General features: G+C 40.1%; 1 protein-coding gene across 6 annotated transcripts in view; it reads left to right on the top strand.

The window, feature by feature from the left end:
- The first annotated feature begins 930 nt into the window (after positions 1 to 930).
- Positions 931 to 20,231, top strand: part of LOC149229378 (uncharacterized) — a 320,041-nt gene continuing 300,740 nt past the window's right edge. For 5 of the 6 annotated variants that reach the window (XR_016247928.1, XR_016247927.1, XM_089378605.1 and 2 more), the window contains exon 1: positions 933 to 1,417. The gene's annotated coding sequence lies outside the window, so the exon portion shown is untranslated. Of the gene's footprint in view, positions 1,418 to 20,231 lie in introns of all 6 variants that reach the window. The other variant, XR_016247929.1, reaches the window with a different exon arrangement.

Below are 20,231 nucleotides of genomic sequence, written 5' to 3'. Positions count from 1 at the left end.
TTCTTTTTTTCCTTACAAACTCCCAATACTCTATAGTAAAAGAATGAGATTATAGAAATCACAAGATCACTCACTACTTTTCAATTAATGCTAATTCTCTTTCTCTAATCAATTTTTAAACACATTGCTATGTTTATTAAATAATAAGATATAGTATTCTTTTTCGAGATAAAGTAATTTTAAGGTAGTGTTCTTTCTTATCCTTCTAAAGGCTCCTCCTCATTTCACTTTTTTTAAAGAAATTGACATTCACAACTAAGGCGGCCCCTCCCCTACAAAGCTTGTGCAAAGCTCAAAACCAACTTAAAAAAAGGTTAGGAAAAAAATCAATGTCCTTTTGCCAACCCTCCTACTTAGGTCCTTTCCCTAGTTATCAAACCAATATACATGGCAAGAAAGACTATTAACCTTTATTTAATTTATGAAAATTACATAACATACGACAACAATTTTTTTATCCCGTAACTATAGTTCAATTAACTATTATCCCCTAACCAACTCATTAGATGCTCTCCTGCCCTCAAAACCTACCCTACATCAATAACCCAACACACCTAGTAGATACAAAATTAAAAAACTAAGTATAATGATCTGAGTTTTAATAACTCTTTAATAACAGAGCCAATATCAACTTTTCCAAGTGAAAATCAACAATGGACTGTATCCAATTAAGGAAATCTGAGAGGGACAGGTGGCTCCCACCACAATTGTTTTGGCAAGATAGTTGTACACATCGCCTTTTCCAGTTGGTCAAAATGATAACCCAAAACGCTGGGGCCGCCACCTAGTACCTAGCACCACTTTTAGAAGAAAGAAATTATTTTAATGTTTATGGCCAGGTATATGCACTGTTGTCGTGAAGCGACTCACGGCAGAAAAATCTCGAACTACAATCTCGACAGAAAAATCTCGAACCTGCAACCCCGAGACAGTTTTGGCCAAGTTTTGGCCAAAACCAAAGAATTAAAAATCAATTTCTACGTATTACGTACTATTTAAATGCACTTCTTTGTATATAAAGAAGCGGAATACCGTCCGGAGGAGACAAGTGTCCAGAGGCCGAGGTTTGATTCCCAAGCCCAAGGCTCGGAAGCCATACATATTCGTACAGATGAACTCGCATTTTGCCTGCTGTTGTTGCTCCACTCCCTCACTGCAATTCCCTGCTCCGCCAAACCGTTTTTTCTCTTTCAGAATTCTAAATAGAAACCATTCCATAATTTTTTCGGAATGTCGTTCTCAGGGTTCGAACTGCAGCCGAGCTTGTGAATCTCGTACTGTAATGAAGGACAGTTATATCAAGTGCGGAGGAAGAAATAAAAACGAGGAGCTATGTCAGAAGAGCAAATGGAAGGGGAACTAAAGAAAATGCTGTTAAATTTGTGATCTCCGTCGGACTGGAACCTGTGACTTCCAGGCGAGTGCTCTTTTTCTGTTATCTGCAAATTTGAATAGTTTGGAAAATGTGTGAGATATCTTTAGTGCTTTAGTCATGGACGTGTAGGATACTTCAGGTATAATTTACTTTGCAGAGCTGAAATATAGATTCACGTTACTTGTGGTTTACATTTTATGAGCGAATTATCGTGAGCCATTTCCTTAAACTTGTAGCGTTATGGTTTCGAACTTTGGCGCCGTGTCTTGAAAATGTAGACACCGGCCGTTTGAACAAGTGCTTCGCTGAATTTGTTTTGAGGCTTAGAATTGGAACTTGTTAGGGTTGGACGTGTGTTTTAGCCTGTGCTTTTACGGTACCTTAGACATCATTGCTTGGATTTTGACATCTGTTCATGTTCTTACAAGCTTCCGTCCATCTTTCGGTCCGAAGCAGGGCAACAAGAAATTTACGTAGGATCTTTATCCAGCCTTTGAATTTCAATTCTTGAGAGCGCTTAAGCTCTTTCGTTAAATATATAGCTAAGCAGAAATCAGGATCACTTTATTATATTTAAATGACGCAAAACGATATAATTCTGAAACAAATAAAATGAAACTAGCATTCTCTTTTTCTTCAAATACGTGATGCCTGCAACCTACATTAATATTTATATCTTTAGTTTGCTTCTATTGATTTATACATTTATCGGATTGTTTAGCTGCTCTTTGATGTGTTTTTGCAAAACATACTCTGCGTATTCCAACCTCAGTGAAACTTTCACATTCGAAAAAGACGAGGTAATATTTCAAGAACTAAGATTCTTCTTCAGGCATTCATGAATAATAATCCTGTCTCTGCTCGTAATCTTTTGGCGTTGCCCATTCTCTAAAACTGTTTAAGAAAGCTGATAACTGTCTTCAGGTTTTTATCATGATTTTTTTCCCTCTTTGTTGCCTCCAATCACAGGCATACACACTTTATTTATTTTCTCGTAGGTTAAAACTGATTCTTATTAATACAAAATATAAACAGTTTTGCAATTCTGGGCCCGATAATCGGGCATTTCTTGATTTCGCCAAAAAAATATTAGCTCCAAATTATTGTAGGCGCCTACATATTTTCCGGCAGCATTACTACCGATATACAAGTTTTGAGATACTACGCCTGCTCGACGGTCTTTAGTCCTTTTCTCTGGTTCAAGTTTATACAAAAATATTAACTTCATACTATAGCAAGTACCTACATATTTTCCGGCGGCATTACTACCGATATACAAGCCTCAGATACTGGGCTATTTGGCACTTTACTCGGGTTTAAACCTGTATAAAAAAAATCCTTTCAAACTCACTGTTACATTTTCTGCTGACATATTTGTCTGATTGCCTATATCTGCCATTTGTTTTGTGTTGAAATGTGGTTGTCATTGATGTTAACCCAAGCAGCACCAGAAGAAGCCCAGCCTTTGATGAGATGACTCAAATGACAAGGCAACTCATGACATTCGTGGTAAAAGACGCTCTCATTGGATGGTCCCTGTCATGCGGATTCCAACGGTATATACAAGACTCCTCCTGGTTTGAGAGTTATGCCGAATTAAAGTTGATGTCCCCCATCTTGTGGTCAAAATCCCAAAAAGGGACATGACATGGTGGCATATAATTGGCTAGAATATGGCTCATTTCATAAGGATAAAAAGAATGTTTTATTAGAGAGTTAAATTTAATTGTTGAAGTCCAAAGAACATTTTATTAATGCATCCAAATTTAAATAATATGGTCCAAAATTGGAGGGAATATTTGGCCCCAATTAAAATTAAAATTTCAAATTGAATTGTATTTTGGCTTCCCTCTAAAATACTTAAAGTCGGTTGCCCTCAAGGACGTCCCTCCAAAACTATATGAAGGAACTTGTAACCATCACAAAGGTATGTGATTCATTTGATTGATCCTGTACTTAATTCCACCTGGGGTAGTCACGCAGACTTGGAGAGGTCTCTTTTTGTTTTGAGCATTCGCTTGGTTTTGTTATGTTTCTTTCTGGCAAGGGATTTGTTGAAGATTTCTGTTGCTATTCGAAATTTGAAGCAGGTCTGAAGTCTGTCCGGGAAGCTCCCATGACAATCAAGGGCTAACTCGGTGAAAGTTTTACTCCTTTGAAACTGATACTAAGGTGGTCTGTTGAAGGACTTATTTGGCTAGTCTTCTCTCACAGAATCTCAAGGAATTCACAAATCTGAAGCTGTGTTCTGTGCCTAAGGGTTTAACACTTCTTATGACTTTCAACCCTCTGTTAGGGATAGCTCCGGAGCAGTTTTGGTTCCACTATTTATACAGACCTAAGACTCTAACGGTGGCCTAATAATATATGCTTGCAGCCTAGTATAACCATGCGTGTTTTTGCCAAGAAAAATTAATCTTAAAGGAGTTCTGTTTGGTGGATCTGAGGTAGGGCAGTTTGATCTGAAGTGTAAATCAAATATTTGTGGTAATGCTACCATCCAAAGTACTTATCTTGTGGTGAAGTTTGTGCCAATTTACTAAGGGCTGGTATGTAAGGTAACTTAAGCCTAAACTCTGCAAGAATTCCTCACCAAGCAGCTTGAATCGGCCCCTCTCAAGGCTTCCACTAGTGGCACTTGTTTGGCAGCTGTTTGTTAGTGATCAAGGCTCCTTGTTGATAAAAAGAAGCACCAAAATCTGAAGATGTCTCGAGAATTTTGGCCCCATAAATTGTTGCAGACCCGAGGTAACTTCTCTGGAAAGTTTCAACCTGTTAGGGCACATGATAATGTTAAGACCCCAGGTGTCTTTTGTTGAAGAATATTTTGGTACTTTACTCCAACAACTACACGCTCTTGTTGTCGTGTCTGCTGGAATTGTCCAAGGTATGTTTTGATTATTGTAGACAAAGCACTCAAGGGTTGATTGAATATGAATATCTTTGTAAGTGGGCCATTATCCTTGGTACGGGAGCCCAAAATTGTCTATCTATTTTATTATCACATTCACGGTGGTAGGGTGGTGCAAGGCAAGAGATTGAAGTCTCCTTTAGGTTGTCGTTTGAAAATACTTCAAGGTGGCAGGGTGGTGCTAGGGCAAGTTGGAGCATCCTATTAGTTGTAGTTGATAAAACTAGGGTGTTGGAGCATCCTTCTTGTTGGACTTGGTAAATTGAATGCTTTTTTAGAGTACTAGGGAGTTGGGGCTTCCCTTTTAGTTGGACTTGAAGCATAAATTTGCACTCATAAAATATTAGAAAAGTGTTCAATGGTTTTTATCCCGGAAGGGTTTCCATAAAAAAATCTCTTGTTCACTATTCCTTGATGTGTTGATGTTTTATATATAATGGATGTACTGAAAATTTAATAATTTACTAATTGATAGGAAATAATGATTCAGCCCTCTCTCAATATTTCCAACAATTGGAATCAGAGCAGGTTCCTTCACGGAGAGTTTAATCACTCGAAGGAAGATCATGGATTGTACAAAGAATGAGACCCCACTATTCAATGTACAAAACTATGCGTTTTGGAATGGAAGGATGAAGGCATTTATTCAAGCACAAGGATTTGATGTTTGGAATGTTGTGTTAAGTGAGTACAAAGAACCTTCGACTCCTCCTATGGACGAAGCTTATAAGCAAGCTTATGAAAATAATTCTAAAGCCAAAAATACTCTTTTTAGTGGTCTAATAGAGTCTGTATATGTTAAAGTTATGCACTGTACATTCACAAAGGAAATTTGGGATAAGCTTCAAAACATTTATAAATGGGACAAAAAGGTTAAAGAAGCTAAGCTCCAGACTTTCAGAAGTCAATTGAGAAGTTGAAAATGAATGAAGAAGACAACATTGCAGCTTATTTCCTCTGGGTTGATGAAGTTGTAAACGCCATGAGAGGGCTAGGTGAATCCATAGAAGACAAAATCGCTGTTTGAAAGGTACTAAGATCTCTCATGAGATTTGACTCCAAAGGGTCAGTACTAAAAGATAGATCTGATCTAGAGAATCTAAAGATGGATGAATTACATGGAATTCCTTATGAAATGAGAATAGAACCAGAGAGTCCATGCAACAGAGAAGCAACCTTCACAACATCCAAGAATTATTAAGGAATTTAGACTTCTGTGATCCATAACATTGTTTAGATAATCTTCGGCAAAATCACATAATCAATCTTTTGTCGACGCGTTTCGAACCAACCAGTGTGGTTCATCGTCAGGACAAGTTGAAGAACCAATCCGGCTAAGCTGAATAAATAGAGAGTGCAGAGACTCCAACGACTATATTGCCAACTGCTAAATTTGACCTAAGGATCCTAGTCAAACCCCTAACAATACTATAGGGTTAGGGGTTTGACTAGGATCCTTAGGTCAAATTTAGCAGTTGGCAATATAGCCGTTGGAGTCTCTGCACTCTCTATTTATTCAGCTTAGCCGGATTGGTTCTTCAACTTGTCCTGACGATGAACCACACTGGTTGGTTCGAAACGCGTCGACAAAAGATTGATTATGTGATTTTGCCGAAGATTATCTAAACAACATCCAAGAATATTGGGAAAAACAAATAGCAATCAAAGCCAATCTCCAATTGTTGCAATGATGAAGTTTCAGATGAAGAGATAGATAACTTTGTGAGAAAGTTGAAAAGAGGAACATACAAATACGAAGTTAAGCTCCCATGAATATGTTTTAATTGTGTTGAGATTGGTCATTTCACCTCTAAGTGTCCTCATGTGAGGAACTCAAACAATGATGATGAAGAAGAAGCTCCCAAGAAAGCAAAGAAGAATCAAAGAAGATACAACAAGAAAGACACAAAGAAAGGCTTTAAGAAAAGCTTCTATTCAAAAGTAGACAACTCCTCATCTGAAGAGAGAGCGATAGTGACAATGAAAATGACATAGAAAGAGTGTTATTCTTGGCAAGGGACAACATAAAGGAAACTCTTGAAGAGGAAGAAGACAATGAAGAAGAAGGCGAGGTTGATCTTGAAAGAGAGCTCATTAGCACTTTAAAGGATCTGAAGGTTGAAAGAGGAAATGTCAAAACGTTGGAAGCTGAGCTAAGAGAATTAAAAGAACATGCCAAAAGCCTGTATAAGAAGGTTGAAGAATAAAAAAAGATTATCATCAATCTTAAGGTACAGTTGGAAGAGGCCAAAAAAATGAAGAATTGTTCGAAAAAGAACTGAAAGAAAACAACAAGTCAAGGGAAGAGTTAGAAACAAAGTAGTTTCTCTATGGAAGGAAGCACAAAAAAGAAACGTCCAATGGAACTTCGCAAACAACTTCAAAGTGTTAGAGGAAATCATCAACAATCAAAGGCCATGTAGTGATAAGACATGTTTAGGCTACAAGCAAACATTTGTAAAAGGCTTAAGCTCTTCAATGATAGAAAAGGAGGACAAACAAAAGACTTATGCAAAAATTATTAAGGGTTCCTTCAAGAAGGAAGAAAGCCTTTTGACAAAACAAAAGGTTCAAGAGATGCAGAATGAACAACCCACATTAAAGAAACCTCAAGAAGAGGGCCTTCATTGTTAGTTTTTGTAACATCAGATGTGCTCTAGCCACGAAATTTGGTGGAGAGGCTAGAATACATAAGATCTCCGAAACCCATAAATTGTTTTTGGAAATTCCAAATAGAAGTGTCTCAATTAGATTATTAACTGTTTTTTAAATATTTCCTAAGTCTAAACTTAGGGAATGTGGTTAATTAATCAGTATTAGTTGAGATAAGATGAGAATAATCTAGAAACTCTCATAGGTCAATTGGGCAGTGGGAATTGATTTGGGCCATCGATTATGTTTTAATCTTGGTCATTGGTGCTCCAACAGAAGATTATAAGAAGTAGATGGGTAGATGGAAAATACACCAACGTAGATACTCGGTGATCTAGATAGTTCGATTTTCCAGTGCAGGTGATTCAGCAGGAGAAATCGAGTTAGGGGTCAAGTTTTAGGTGGCAGAGTAGCAGATTTCTGAAGGAGTTTCCAGTTTCAAAAGAGTTAGAAGAGAAGGTCGAAAATACTCCTCAGGGGGCAACATTGGGGTTGCGTAGTGCCTTAAGATAGGTAGTTTGATTAAGCCAAAAGGAGGGTCGATTCAACTTCCATAGGTCGGGAAAATTTCTAGGAGGCTGGAAGAATCACTTCCAGTGGCAACAACAGGCTAGATGTCACATCAGAGGCAGTGTCTTGGTAGTACGTGTAGGGCCTGCACAAAAGCAGCGCAAAAGGCTGATGCAGAGTGTTCTAGAGCTAGTTTTGAGGCCTAGTTTTTTGCGAGATTGGTGGAGGAGGAGGGTAAAATACCTTCGATATTTTTTTCCAGTATTTTTTGTCAGATAGAAACGCCAGTTTGGCGTCATTGTATTGAACTCATAATTTCTGCTGCTGCTTAAATAATAAAAGCATCAATTGCTACACTGGTTTTCCCATATTGGGTTTTCTTGGGGACAATTGTCCAAAAATAACGCTGTCACAATTCTTGTGTGTGCTAGAATTTCTCAGTTTTCCAATATTTTATTTTCTACAGTTGTGATTTATTCATTGTTTGTTGTAGCAAATAAATTGCATAATTAAATTTACAGTTAGGAGAATAATTTCCAATTACTTCAATAGATGAAATTTTCACATGGTATCGGAGCTCGAGTGATCAGCCGGGAAGTTTAGAAGCGGAGGAGAGAATTTCGCTGCTCGAAGGGAGCAACAGGTTGAAATTCCTAGAGGCTGTGCAATTCATTGACAGGTTGGCGAAATTGTTGGGGCATAAATTCGATTTTCAGTTGCAAGGTTGCAGAAAAGTCGAGTTGCCCAGGATAGTGATCACAACAGTCAGAGGGAGCAGAAACAACTTAGATTTTCGCGGAGCAGACTTCTGGTTGGACGCAAAAGGTTTTGCAACAACAGAATGAACGTTGGGTAAAAGAGGAATAACACCCAAGTTGTCCATTTTATGACCATGGACACGATTGACATTTAGGAAGCTTTAGATTTATCTTCCAGGTTGGAAGACGAATTTGCTGGCTTGTCAGGATCAACTTCACAGTGTGTCTGGTATATAGACAGTGGAGCATCATCTCATCAACAAATGGAATTCTAGATTACGATGGGAAACAGAACAAAGTGTACTCCAGTAGGGAGAGGTACCATTGATTTTCAGAGGGAGTCAGGAGCGAGCACCAGCGCTACAGATGTATAGCATGTGCCAGGATTGGGTATGAACCTGATTTCAGTATCCCATTTACAGGATAAGGGATATGATATCCACTTCGCAGGGAAGAAAGTGTTTGTCAAACACTCAAGCTGGAAGAGGGAAAGACAAATTGGAGTTCGAAGCAACGGATTATGCAGGTTGCAACTCGACTCTCCAATGGCACTAATAGGCAGTGACAGTAGCAGTGGGAAGGAACTAAATGAGTTATGGCATAGGAGAATGAGACATCTACACCATGGAGCACTCAAGATGCTCAGGGAAACATTAACAAGGGTTCTAGAACTTGGCACAGAACACAACAATGTGTGCAGAGGATGCGTACTTGGGAAGTATGCTAAGGCAACATTCCCTAGAAGTGAAAGCAGAGCAGATGGCATGTTAGGACTTATACATTCAAATATTTGTGGCCCGATGTCCATTAGAGCTCTCAGTGGTGTCGAATAGTTTGTCACCTTTATTGATGATCATTCTAGGAAAACCTGTTGAAACTATCATTTGTTGCCATGGAATCTGATGAAGTCTTGTCTTCAAGAAAATATTGTTTGAAGTCTTAGCTATTACAAAAAGGTCATATTCCCTTAGAATAAAGATCAAGATCATTGGTGCCATCTATTACTGTTTGAGATATTATAATACTGAAACTCTTGGATTCTTTTGAAAAACCTAGCAAGGGCTTGATGAGTAAATCCCTAGGGAAGCCCCAAGGGATAGCTCAATTGGTCGAGTTCCCGTTGCTAAGTACCTTGCCAATTGGGAGGTCACAGGGTTAAATTTGCTCAACGCCCTTCGGGTTAGGCCCGACCAGATAAGCAGGCGGGTAGATCCCTTAGGGTGGATCTGCCTGGATTATTACCTGTGGATGTAGTAGCCATTAAGTGACCGTGAATCATAGTTTAAAAAAAAGGTAAAACCCTAGGGTTCAAGGAAAAAACCCTAGGACTGATGTTGACACTAAGAACATATATGATGAGGTTGTAAATCATTGCCTCCCAAAGGGAGAAGACCTACGATTTAAGGACTAAACCTTAGGATTGATTGCTTCCACTGAAAGAAGAAGAAAACCTAACTCCTTAATGATGTGGATGATGTGGAATTCTTGATAGTGATATAGACTTCTTGATGATATGGATTTCTTGATGATGATGTGGACTCTCTGATGAGTTAAACGAGATTGATTGGATGCAAGAAGGCTAGGATTAAGAGGGAGCTGACATGTTCTTAAGAGATAAGTACCTAGAGACCAGGAGGGTGTGTGTGATATTTACCAAGGTCAAATGTGACTTCCATGGACTTGGTTGTGGTAAATTAATCTCCCTTATCGTAGGTCGTGGATTAATCTTCTTCTATGGATCGAGACAGGGCTTGATGAGTAAATCCCTAGGGAAGCCCCAAGGGATAGCTCAATTGGTCGAGTTCCCGTTGCTAAGTACCTTGCCAATTGGGAGGTCACAGGGTTAAATTTGCTCGACGCCCTTCGGGTTAGGCCCGACCAGATAAGCAGGCGGGTAGATCCCTTTGGGTGGATCTGCCTGGATTATTACCTGTGGATGTAGTAGCCATTAAGTGACCGTGAATCATAGTTTAAAAAAAAGGTAAAACCCTAGGGTTCAAGGAAAAAACCCTAGGACTGATGTTGACACTAAGAACATATATGATGAGGTTGTAAATCATTGCCTCCCAAAGGGAGAAGACCTACGATTTAAGGACTAAACCTTAGGATTGATTGCTTCCACTGAAAGAAGAAGAAAACCTAACTCCTTAATGATGTGGATGATGTGGAATTCTTGATAGTGATATAGACTTCTTGATGATATGGATTTCTTGATGATGATGTGGACTCTCTGATGAGTTAAACGAGATTGATTGGATGCAAGAAGGCTAGGATTAAGAGGGAGCTGACATGTTCTTAAGAGATAAGTACCTAGAGACCAGGAGGGTGTGTGTGATATTTACCAAGGTCAAATGTGACTTCCATGGACTTGGTTGTGGTAAATTAATCTCCCTTATCGTAGGTCGTGGATTAATCTTCTTCTATGGATCGAGACATCATGAAATCTATGGTGTAGTTGAAAGAATAACTCCCTGGCTAGGAGGAAGTGTTGAGAATGAAATATTGTAGCCATGGTCGATATTTTCATCATGTGAAGATATTGTGAAATTGAAAATTGAATTTATGATTCGCCTCCAAAATATTTCAAAGTTGCCTTCATATTATTCCAAGTCAGCTAGGCCCCATAAGGGTTCCATTCGACCTCCTTCAAAAGTCTATATAAAGGAGACCTCTCCTTCTCATTTGTTCACATTGACTTGGTCTTGGTTATCTCTAATCCAATGAAGGAAGAAGTCTGAAATGGAGGGTCGAAATTTCAGGAGGGTTTGGGATCTCATCTTGTTCTTTGATATTGGTTTGGATTTTCTCTTGATGCTGTTTTTGATGTATTGATGAACTATGAACTCTCTCTCTCTCGCATATGGAAGAATTTCTGGGTTTTCCCCTTGTGGGTTTTGCCCTGGCCTCAGGCCTAATTTTTGTGTGTCTAGTCTCATTGTTGCACTGTTATCTCTACTACTCTCTTCATGCTTAATGGTTTATGAATAAGTGCTTAATGATGTAGAATGTTATGTGGAGCCAAGGCAAGTTGGAGCTTGCAGGGGGATGAGCATTTTATTAGTTGTAGTTGATAAAAATAGGCCATTGGAGCATTCATTTAGTTGGAGCTGGTAAATTGAGTGCTTTTCTAGAGTATTAGGGAGTTGGGGCTTCCCTTTTAGTTAGAGCTGAAGCATAAATTTTTACTCATAAAATTTTAGATAAGTGTACGGTGGTTTTTCTCCCGGAAGGGTTTCCACTAAAAAAATATCTTGTGCACTATTCTCTTGATGTGTTGATGTTTTATATATAGTTGATGCATTGAAAATTTAATAATTTACTAATTGATAAGAAATACTGATTCATCCTCCTCTTAGTATTTCCAACATTTTGGATCCTAGTTTGTGGATGGGATATTCTGTGATTATTGTCCATATTCCGTGTTTACTGTCCAACATTTGGAGCCTTGCTGTTAGCTCAAAAAGCTTTCAGAGGCTAAGGAGTTATTGCTCCATTGATCTCCCCTCAAGATTGGCCAGACAGTTTGTGATGGACCAAGTAAACTCCCTAGATCTAATGTAATAACATATCATTTATCTCATAAAAGAAGATGAGAAGAACATACATGTGGATCCATGCATATCAATGTAGTTTGCAGGCCTAAAGAGCTATTGGAAACCCTCCTTCAATATGAAGATCTCGCTCCAAGCTCCTTGATTTGATCTCCTACACACATACACCACTAGACAAGATAATCTTTGGCTCCGTGGAAGGCAAGTTAGTATGCCCCATAATCTATAATAATAACTAGATAACATTCATATATAAAAGAACATGAAATATGGAAGGGAATTCCCTATTGTCATTCATTAACAAGAATGGTACAAAGAGACATTATATCTTGATTCACTTATAGACTCTCCTTCAATCCTTAGCACTCCTCTTCCCTCGACTTATAGGAAGATTGGGCTCATCTCACATGCAAGAGAAGAAAGTTTTGGTGAAGATTCACCAACAACACTGAGCTATTCTCTTTATATCTCCCTTCTCCCCTTGAGAGGATCACACTCTATAGGTTTTCCTGGACTTAGGAAGATGTCTCCGGACACCTGGGGCCTTGAGAAGTTAGGAAACTTCTCCAATAATTGATCCCCATCCAACTCAGGATAAGGTGGTTCGAGCTGATCTCCTTGGGAATGACCTACCCTAGAAGTTTGACATCCATTGCTCCCATGCTAAAGGAATGTTGTATACTCAAGTGCTAGGCTATTTTATTGCAATCGAGCAACAAGTGATAGGATGACAAGCCTGTGGGAGCGATGGGCTTGTGAAGGAGCACAAACAAGGAGGAAAAATGATGCATTTAGACCAACAACAGTGGAAGGTTGAGCTTAGGTTCCTCTATCTAATATAAGGTGGAAAAAATGGCTATAAAAAATGCCCCCTAATACATGGGATCAAAAGAGAAACTGATGGACGAAATGCATTACAAAAACATGTATCAAAATGCGCGGAATGGGTTGACTCTAAGGAATTAGATCAGAGCCACACTAATAACCAAGTCTCAATCATAAGAAGATCATCCTCGAGGGGGGCATACCCATGCTTGGTGTAAAGATAAACCGAACATGGGCACCAACCATACACTGCAGAACCATGACATGAAATGCTAGTACATGGCCATGAGACATACATAGTGGATTCATGCAAAAGACCAAAAGAACATAGCCAACAACAAATACAATATGGATCTATGTCACAGTATACATTAGTAGGGCTATGGATGCATAGAGGAGAGGTGTCCCAGTGTAGTCCTGAAAGTACGTAACATAATACATAACTCCAATGCAACTAGGGAAGGGTGCCATATAAGAGTGAAATGTCCCTAATCCAAGGTGTTCTACTCAACCTCGATGGTGCGAATCTACAACATGCGAATAAATGAGTTGATGTCGAGCATGGTAGAAATCGTTAATTACCCTTTAGACGTGAGGGGACCCACCAATGATGAAAATGGACCCCAAGGTACCTAGCTCAACCTACAAAGTGTGAATAAATGTGCTGACGTCGAATGCTCGTGGATTCAACCGATTAAGAGTTAATGAGATAAAGTCATTGTCGATTGTGAGGAAGCCTGCCATTGAGGTCTACAAGCTCTAAGGTACTACTGGTTCCTAGATCAAGCCCTTGGATAATGAGTTGAAGTTGATAGGAGAAGATTTGTTGAATGAGGGCCTTAATGTATCCTCCCACAATCAACACATAATAGATCGAGAGATGATGTAAATGGATGAAGTCATGAAGTACAATTGACACAAGGATGGCCAAAACAAAAGGTCAACAAGGGCTGTAGATGGCCGCTTGAGGTTTAGACTTCCCTTGAACACGTAACAACATGACACAAAAATGATTTGGCAGCATTGACTAATGAGCACCATGTGATATTGTGTAACAACATAGGAGGTATGGAAGCACACTTCATAGTGACTGGAAGAGTAACCAATTGGAGCAGTAAGAAGCTTGATATGTATGGTATGACTCCTAGGTAAGCTAAAACCAAACTGTAAGGTATAGAGGCAAACAAGTGTCATGTTCAAGGGCGACATCACTGATTTTGCCAGTAATAGATCGAGAGATGATGTAAATGGATGAAGTCATGAAGTACAATTGACACAAGGATGGCCAAAACAAAAGGTCAACAAGGGCTGTGTATGGCCGCTTGAGGTTTAGACTTCCCTTGAACACGTAACAACATGACACAAAAATGATTTGGCAGCATTGACTAATGAGCACCATGTGATATTGTGTAACAACATAGGAGGTATGGAAGCACACTTCATAGTGACTGGAAGAGTAACCATTGGAGCAGTAAGAAGCTTGATATGTATGGTATGACTCCTAGGTAAGCTAAAACCAAACTGTAAGGTATAGACACAAACAAGTGTCATGTTCAAGGGCGACATCATTGATTTTGCCAGTTTGATTGATAGAATGAACAAAAGTGATTTCCCCTCATTTTCTCTTTTTATTGTGGTATCTCCTGTTAGCGCTTGAAATTTCACCTCAGGCTGAGAAAGGTAAACCTCAAAGGCTACATCAAACCATTTAGCCTCGTAGCTAGCCCTACGGGGCAGGAGAAGGCTCTCTCCGGTCAATCTCGGTAGATCTGCAATGGGATGAGATGACCAACTAGGTAACACTGATATTAGGCTAGTAAACTGATTAGAAAGGTTGATTTGGGGTTTTTTGGGTTTTTGGTGGCAAATTGAGGAATTGCAATTTTGGGTGCGGGGATTTGACACAGTTTCTGCAGGGGGCTCTTTGGGGCGAGGTAGGAGACCGTATTGATGCCTATGACTGAGGTGAGTGGATGGAAAAGACCGGTGAGGAGCTAAGGAGAGCAAATAATACTTTGAATTCTCCTTAAACAGTAGAAAACATAGAAATTAAACAAACTTAAAAGCAGAGCATGGCAAGCATGATTTCTTACTTTAACACTTCATTTGTTTAATATGCAGAAGGAAAGAAAGGAAATGAATCACATAACAAAGCTTACAAGAACATTGAGAAACACACCATCAACACATGAGTCCACAAGAATCCCAAATATGACTGCAAAACCCTGGTCTTCCTTAGCTAAAAATTGCAGAGATACAGTGAAAATATACAATGATAGCTTCTCCCTCAAGAGTCCAACCATGAAAATGAGCAAGAAAGTACATAATATAGATGATCTAACCTCTTTTCCTGCCTCCATGGGTCGAGCTCACTATCCTAGGAGCTGTTTGAACCACTTCTAAACTAAGCACTACAAAATAGGCAGTCAAAACAACTTGCCTCTATAAACTTGGAAACCAGTTCATACATTCAATTTTTACCCTTTACATGAGAAAATCTTCTAGAAGTGTTAAACAAGAGTGAAAATATCCAAAAAGTGTCACAATTACATCCAAGAGGACCATTATTAACCTCAGAAAGTCGAAAAGAGTCAAATCTGCATTTTCTAGGCTGAACTGGTCAAATCTGGCAAAATCTACTCAACGGGTCGCGCACTTTGGAGCTCTGTTTGGGGCACTTCCAGGTGTCAGAATTGGGTGCAGGATAGCTCGTTGGAAAGGTCTGCGAGTCTACTTTCCAACTCAACTAGAATTTTTGAATTTGGAGTTCATTTGCCCAGTCAAAACTCAATTCTCCCAAGACTGCTTCTGCAACTCAAAAAAGGGGCAGAAAGTCAAATTTTGCATGTATTTTGACCTTCTGGAGGCCCAAAACTCCATAAAAACTCAAGTCCATCCATAGGCATATGTAATTTTGCATGACAAATCTAGAAATGCTGAGTTTTTGCAAAAAGGAGCTGCCATGACAAAGGGTCTCACCGGGGGTGAGACCCGTTGAGGAGCCAAAACCTGTAAATTTCCAAAAAATGCCAAAATTACCCAAAATTCTCAAAATTTTTTGGGATTTGTGCTGTGGCTGAGCTAGTGAGTGCCATGATTTTTGAGGAATGCCTCAGCCAAGATATGAAGTGGATTGGTCTTCTTCCTCCGCCTAAGAGCCTCGGACAACCTCCTTTGGAACATTTTCATTTTGGCCTTGCATACATGCATCCTTGCCCAATAGTGATTCTTCATGTTTCTCAGCAGCTTTTTCTCTTGGTTGGCCTTAGCCAACAGCCTCTCCAAACGGGCATTCTCCTGAATGAGCAGAGACTCTCGGTCAGCAGGCAATGGATCACCGGGTCTTCTACGGTTCAAGACTCGGTCGCTACGAATCCTCCATAGCTCATCAAGTGCTTTCTCCTCCTCCAATTGTTTGTTCCGCTGCTCCAGGTAAGTGATAATCCATTGGGCACCCTCAAGTCTCCTCTGCAAAACATCATTTTCAGCCCTGAGATGCTGAATGATCTCCTTCGCCTCTTGGCTAGGAGAACTGGCCTCAAGATCAATCACCTCAGTGTCTGGAACTCCTGATGGACCCTCATGAATCATGGGCTGTTTGCCCCTCTGTGGTACCTGTGCTGGTGAAGAAAGCGAGGCCCCTTCCACTTGATGTGGAGATAACACTCGCTGTGCTGATGATGAAGGTGAGACCCCTTCCACCTGCTGTGGAGATAGTACTCGCCTGGCTGCTGCAAATAAGGCCCTCTGGCCTCTCTGATAAGTGAGCTGAGGTGAAGAACTAACATGTCGAGTGACCGGAATATCAGGCTGCTGAGATGGTCCTCCCTCCTCCTGAATGACCTCTGGATGTGGCTGGGGTGGTGCTGTGAAAAACTCACGGGAAATGAACTCCTCCCATGAGATGCCCTGCTGAGTCAACTGATGCAAGACTATGAGTTGAATCAAACCATAATGACATAAGCTCCTGTACTGCTGGGCCGGGGTCTTCCTCTGCAACATGGGCACCATCCTTTGATGCTTTGGGAAAGGGGTAGGGTTTGCATTTTAGTGATTAGGGAGAAGGAAGGGTTTGTATTTCATTTACAAAATGGGATGGTAAAAAAGATATACATATAAGTGTGAGTGAAAGGGGAAGGAGGGAAACAAACCAAAGGGAAAAACACCTTGAAACAACACAAACCCTAGCAAATTTTGCTCATTAACATTGCAGCCATATAATGTCCTTTCACTTACATGATTTGAGGTTATAATACAAGCATGAGGGCTTCATTTATCACCAACCACAAAAATAATGTGTAAAGAGCCTACCTCGAACAAATTAGATGATTTGGAGGGAGATTGGGAAATTTCTTTGAAGTTTGCAGCAAGCCGGTTCAACGGGTCGCGCAGGCCGCCCAACGGGTCGCGCACGTTGTTTTTCTGAACTGCGGAAGAGCTTCTGGCGGGTCGCGCACCACCCAATGGGTCGCGCACCTGGCCTGATGGGTCGCGTTTTGCAGGAGGCTTTTGGAGGCCTTCCCGATGTCGGAATCGGGTGCAAGATAGCTCGTTGGAAAGGTCTTTGAGTCTACTTTCCAACCCAATTGGAATTTTTCAATTTGGAGTTCATTTGACCTGTCAAAAATCAAATCTCCCAAGACTGGTCAAAAAGTGCCAAATGAGGCTGCCTCAAGGAAGAGTGCTGTTGCAGTCAGCTTTTGAATGCCTTCCTCAACCCCAAATTGAGCTCATGATAGCTCATTGGAAAGCTCTTTATGTCTAGTTATCATTTTACCCATCAAGCAAATCATTTGGCCAACCAAGCTAGGAGAAAACTTGATTTTCCCAAGGTCACTTCATAGGTGTCTTTGATTCTCCTGAGGCAACGATATTCTTGACATTTCTCTCAAACAATGACACCTGTGCAAAAAGTGAAGGAGGTTTTTCTTCTTTGGCATGTTCTGGACAAAAACCTCTCTCAGTTTCCCAAAATTCATCTTTGATTGCTCTGAAACATCATTTGAGCGAAACTTGTCCCGATGTGTGAAACAAGGAATTTTGACGAAATGGAGCGAAATGAAGGGGATAGGGGGCTTCTAAATTCTTGGGGAAATTTTTGGGAGTAGGGAGGGATGTTAGGGAGCAGAGGAAAGTGGAATCTTAGAGATTGAGCGAGGGGAAGGGGTCCAAAAGGGCAAAACACAGGCCCAACCTAGAAAATTGCTAGGTTGTAGCTAGAAACTAGGGTTTGTGCAAAAATGAGGATTTTGGGGGATCTCAGTGATGGGAAGCATCTGATAGGGTATTTTAAGGATAGGGGAAGGTGTATGAACATCTGGATACAAGTTTTGCCGATAACTTGACCGTCCAAGGGAAATTGGCTTTAAAACCCTAGGAGAGGGAAATGACCTTGCCTAGGCACAACTAAAGCATGAATAAGGTGTAAAATGACTCATTCGACACTGACATGATAATGAAAACCCTCTGAATGATGATAGGCTCAGCTGAATGATGACATGGACTGACATTTGGGCAAACCCTAGGCCTAATGCCTAGTGACCAAATTTTGCTTGAAGACTCACTGAAATGACAAAATTTGACCTTGACACTCTGAGACCACTGTGTAAGAGCATATTCGATCACTGTAGGAAGGCTGGAAAGACTGACACTAACATTGGCTCCAATGGGGATGGTAGCTCCTTGGAGGTGCCAAGAACCTTAGACCTCTGGGAGAGCAGACCAGTGCCTTACAATTATTGGGCAATGGAGTCAAAAACTCAAGCTGAAATGCATGACTGAAAACTGACACAAACTAACTTAACAACAGGACTGAAAATTGACTCACAAAAGACTCATGACTCAACTAAAAACTGATTCGATACTTAAACACAATCGACCAACTGAAAATGATGCTCAAAGTGGAGCTTATTCATCAAAACCTACTCTAACAGTTTCATTCATCACCTGATCAAGTGAAATGAAACAACTAATGCAACCAAGTAAGTATCCCGTCTGCTGTTTGAATTCTCTGCAAGTTCTCGCTTATGAATAACAAGAGAGAACTACTGAAAGGCAACTCGCATGACAACTTAGAAACAGATCCATTGAATGATATGGCTTCTCTATTCACCTCCAAAAACACTGCATAAGGATCTTGAAATTCAAGCACACTGAAACTTAGCTCATCCAATGGATTACTTCTCTTCTTCTCATACCATGAATGCACACTTTGATCTGAGCCTTGTGACGAGACCTCTGCTGAAAATGACAAAGAAACCGGCTGCCGGATCAAGTTCATATCAGCACATGTTTCAAGCTCGCATGTAGACAATGGAGAAAAACTTTGACTGCAAACCTCATCCAAAACATCAGCTATTGGATCATGAAAAACCTGAAAAGACTGCTGCAATCCCATTTCTATTGGTTCCATTGTGATTACATGATTGCCTACATGCTGCTCATCTTGTTCTTGAGAGATTTTACGAGAATTCTGCCTTATAAACTGAAATGCTTCGAAACAAAAGGGTATAGAATCCTCCTGCATCATCAAATCAGGTATTTCGGCTGCCACACCTTCATCTATAATCTGCCCTTCAATTTCATTTGGTGGCTACAAATCTGATGCTACAGGCTGCTCAAGAATTTTGTTATCTGTCTCATCCTCAACATTAAATGATTTACTATGCAATCTACCCTTCCAAAACTGAATTGATTCAAAGCAAAATGGTACAGAGTCACCTTGAATCATTAAATCATGTGTGTCCACTTCCAAGCAGTGTTTTACGAAACGGCCGAGTTGAAACCGAAACGGCCGTTTCGGACCGTTTCATTTGCCAAAACAGTGACCCGGCCCATGACCCGGCTCGGCTGACCGAGTCAGCTATGACTCGGCCGAGTCATCCAATGACTCGGCCGAGTCATAGCTGACTCGGTCAACCCGGCCGGGTCCGTATTGACTCGGCCGAGTCATAGAAAGGACGGCTGGGCAGCGATTTTAATAAAAAAAAATCATTTTTTTGCTGATATTTTGTAAAGTTAAGTTGGGTTTGTGGATTTCAAATATTGATTGGGCTGGAAACTGATTAAGGAGGTGTTATTGGACAGCTGGTGATCAAGGTCTCATTTGATGCTTCAAACACGCATCCAATTTGGTGCAATCCTATACCAATCTGAGTTTTATGGAAAATTACTGGGGTTACTCATTACACAATATACTACATGGAAAACTCAATCAAATGTTGCTGTAAATGGGAATTCTTGTTCGTAACTTCAAATACTATACAAATTACTATTTCATGCATAGAACAAGTCTCTTCCTAGCACCCAGCATATATAGATTTCTCAGGGTATTTGACAGCATATTGGGCTTGCAATTATGGTCTTGAAATTAACCCTCAAACAGCATTAAGGGAAAGGGCTGTTACAAACATCAGAGAATATTCAAATGCAAGTGATACAATTCCTTCTTTTTCTTTTTCTTTAAAAAAAATATGGCCCTAACACCTCTGTCTAACAGCCTTATACCAGAACAGATGTATGGTAATGCCATTCCTCAAATGATCCTAGACATAAGACAAAACATACCAATTAAAGACACTCTGTTTTTAATGGAAGTTCCCTCGGAATGTTTTTTTAATGTATCATGACTGTTCATCCCATTGCTGCAA

Source organism: Pinus tabuliformis, chromosome J (genome assembly GCF_031772625.1).
Source record: "Pinus tabuliformis cultivar Carrire ecotype Pingquan chromosome J, CPIR1, whole genome shotgun sequence".
In the NCBI taxonomy this organism is placed as follows: Eukaryota; Viridiplantae; Streptophyta; class Pinopsida; order Pinales; family Pinaceae; genus Pinus; species Pinus tabuliformis.
This window is presented reverse-complemented; position numbering and strand designations above follow the sequence as displayed.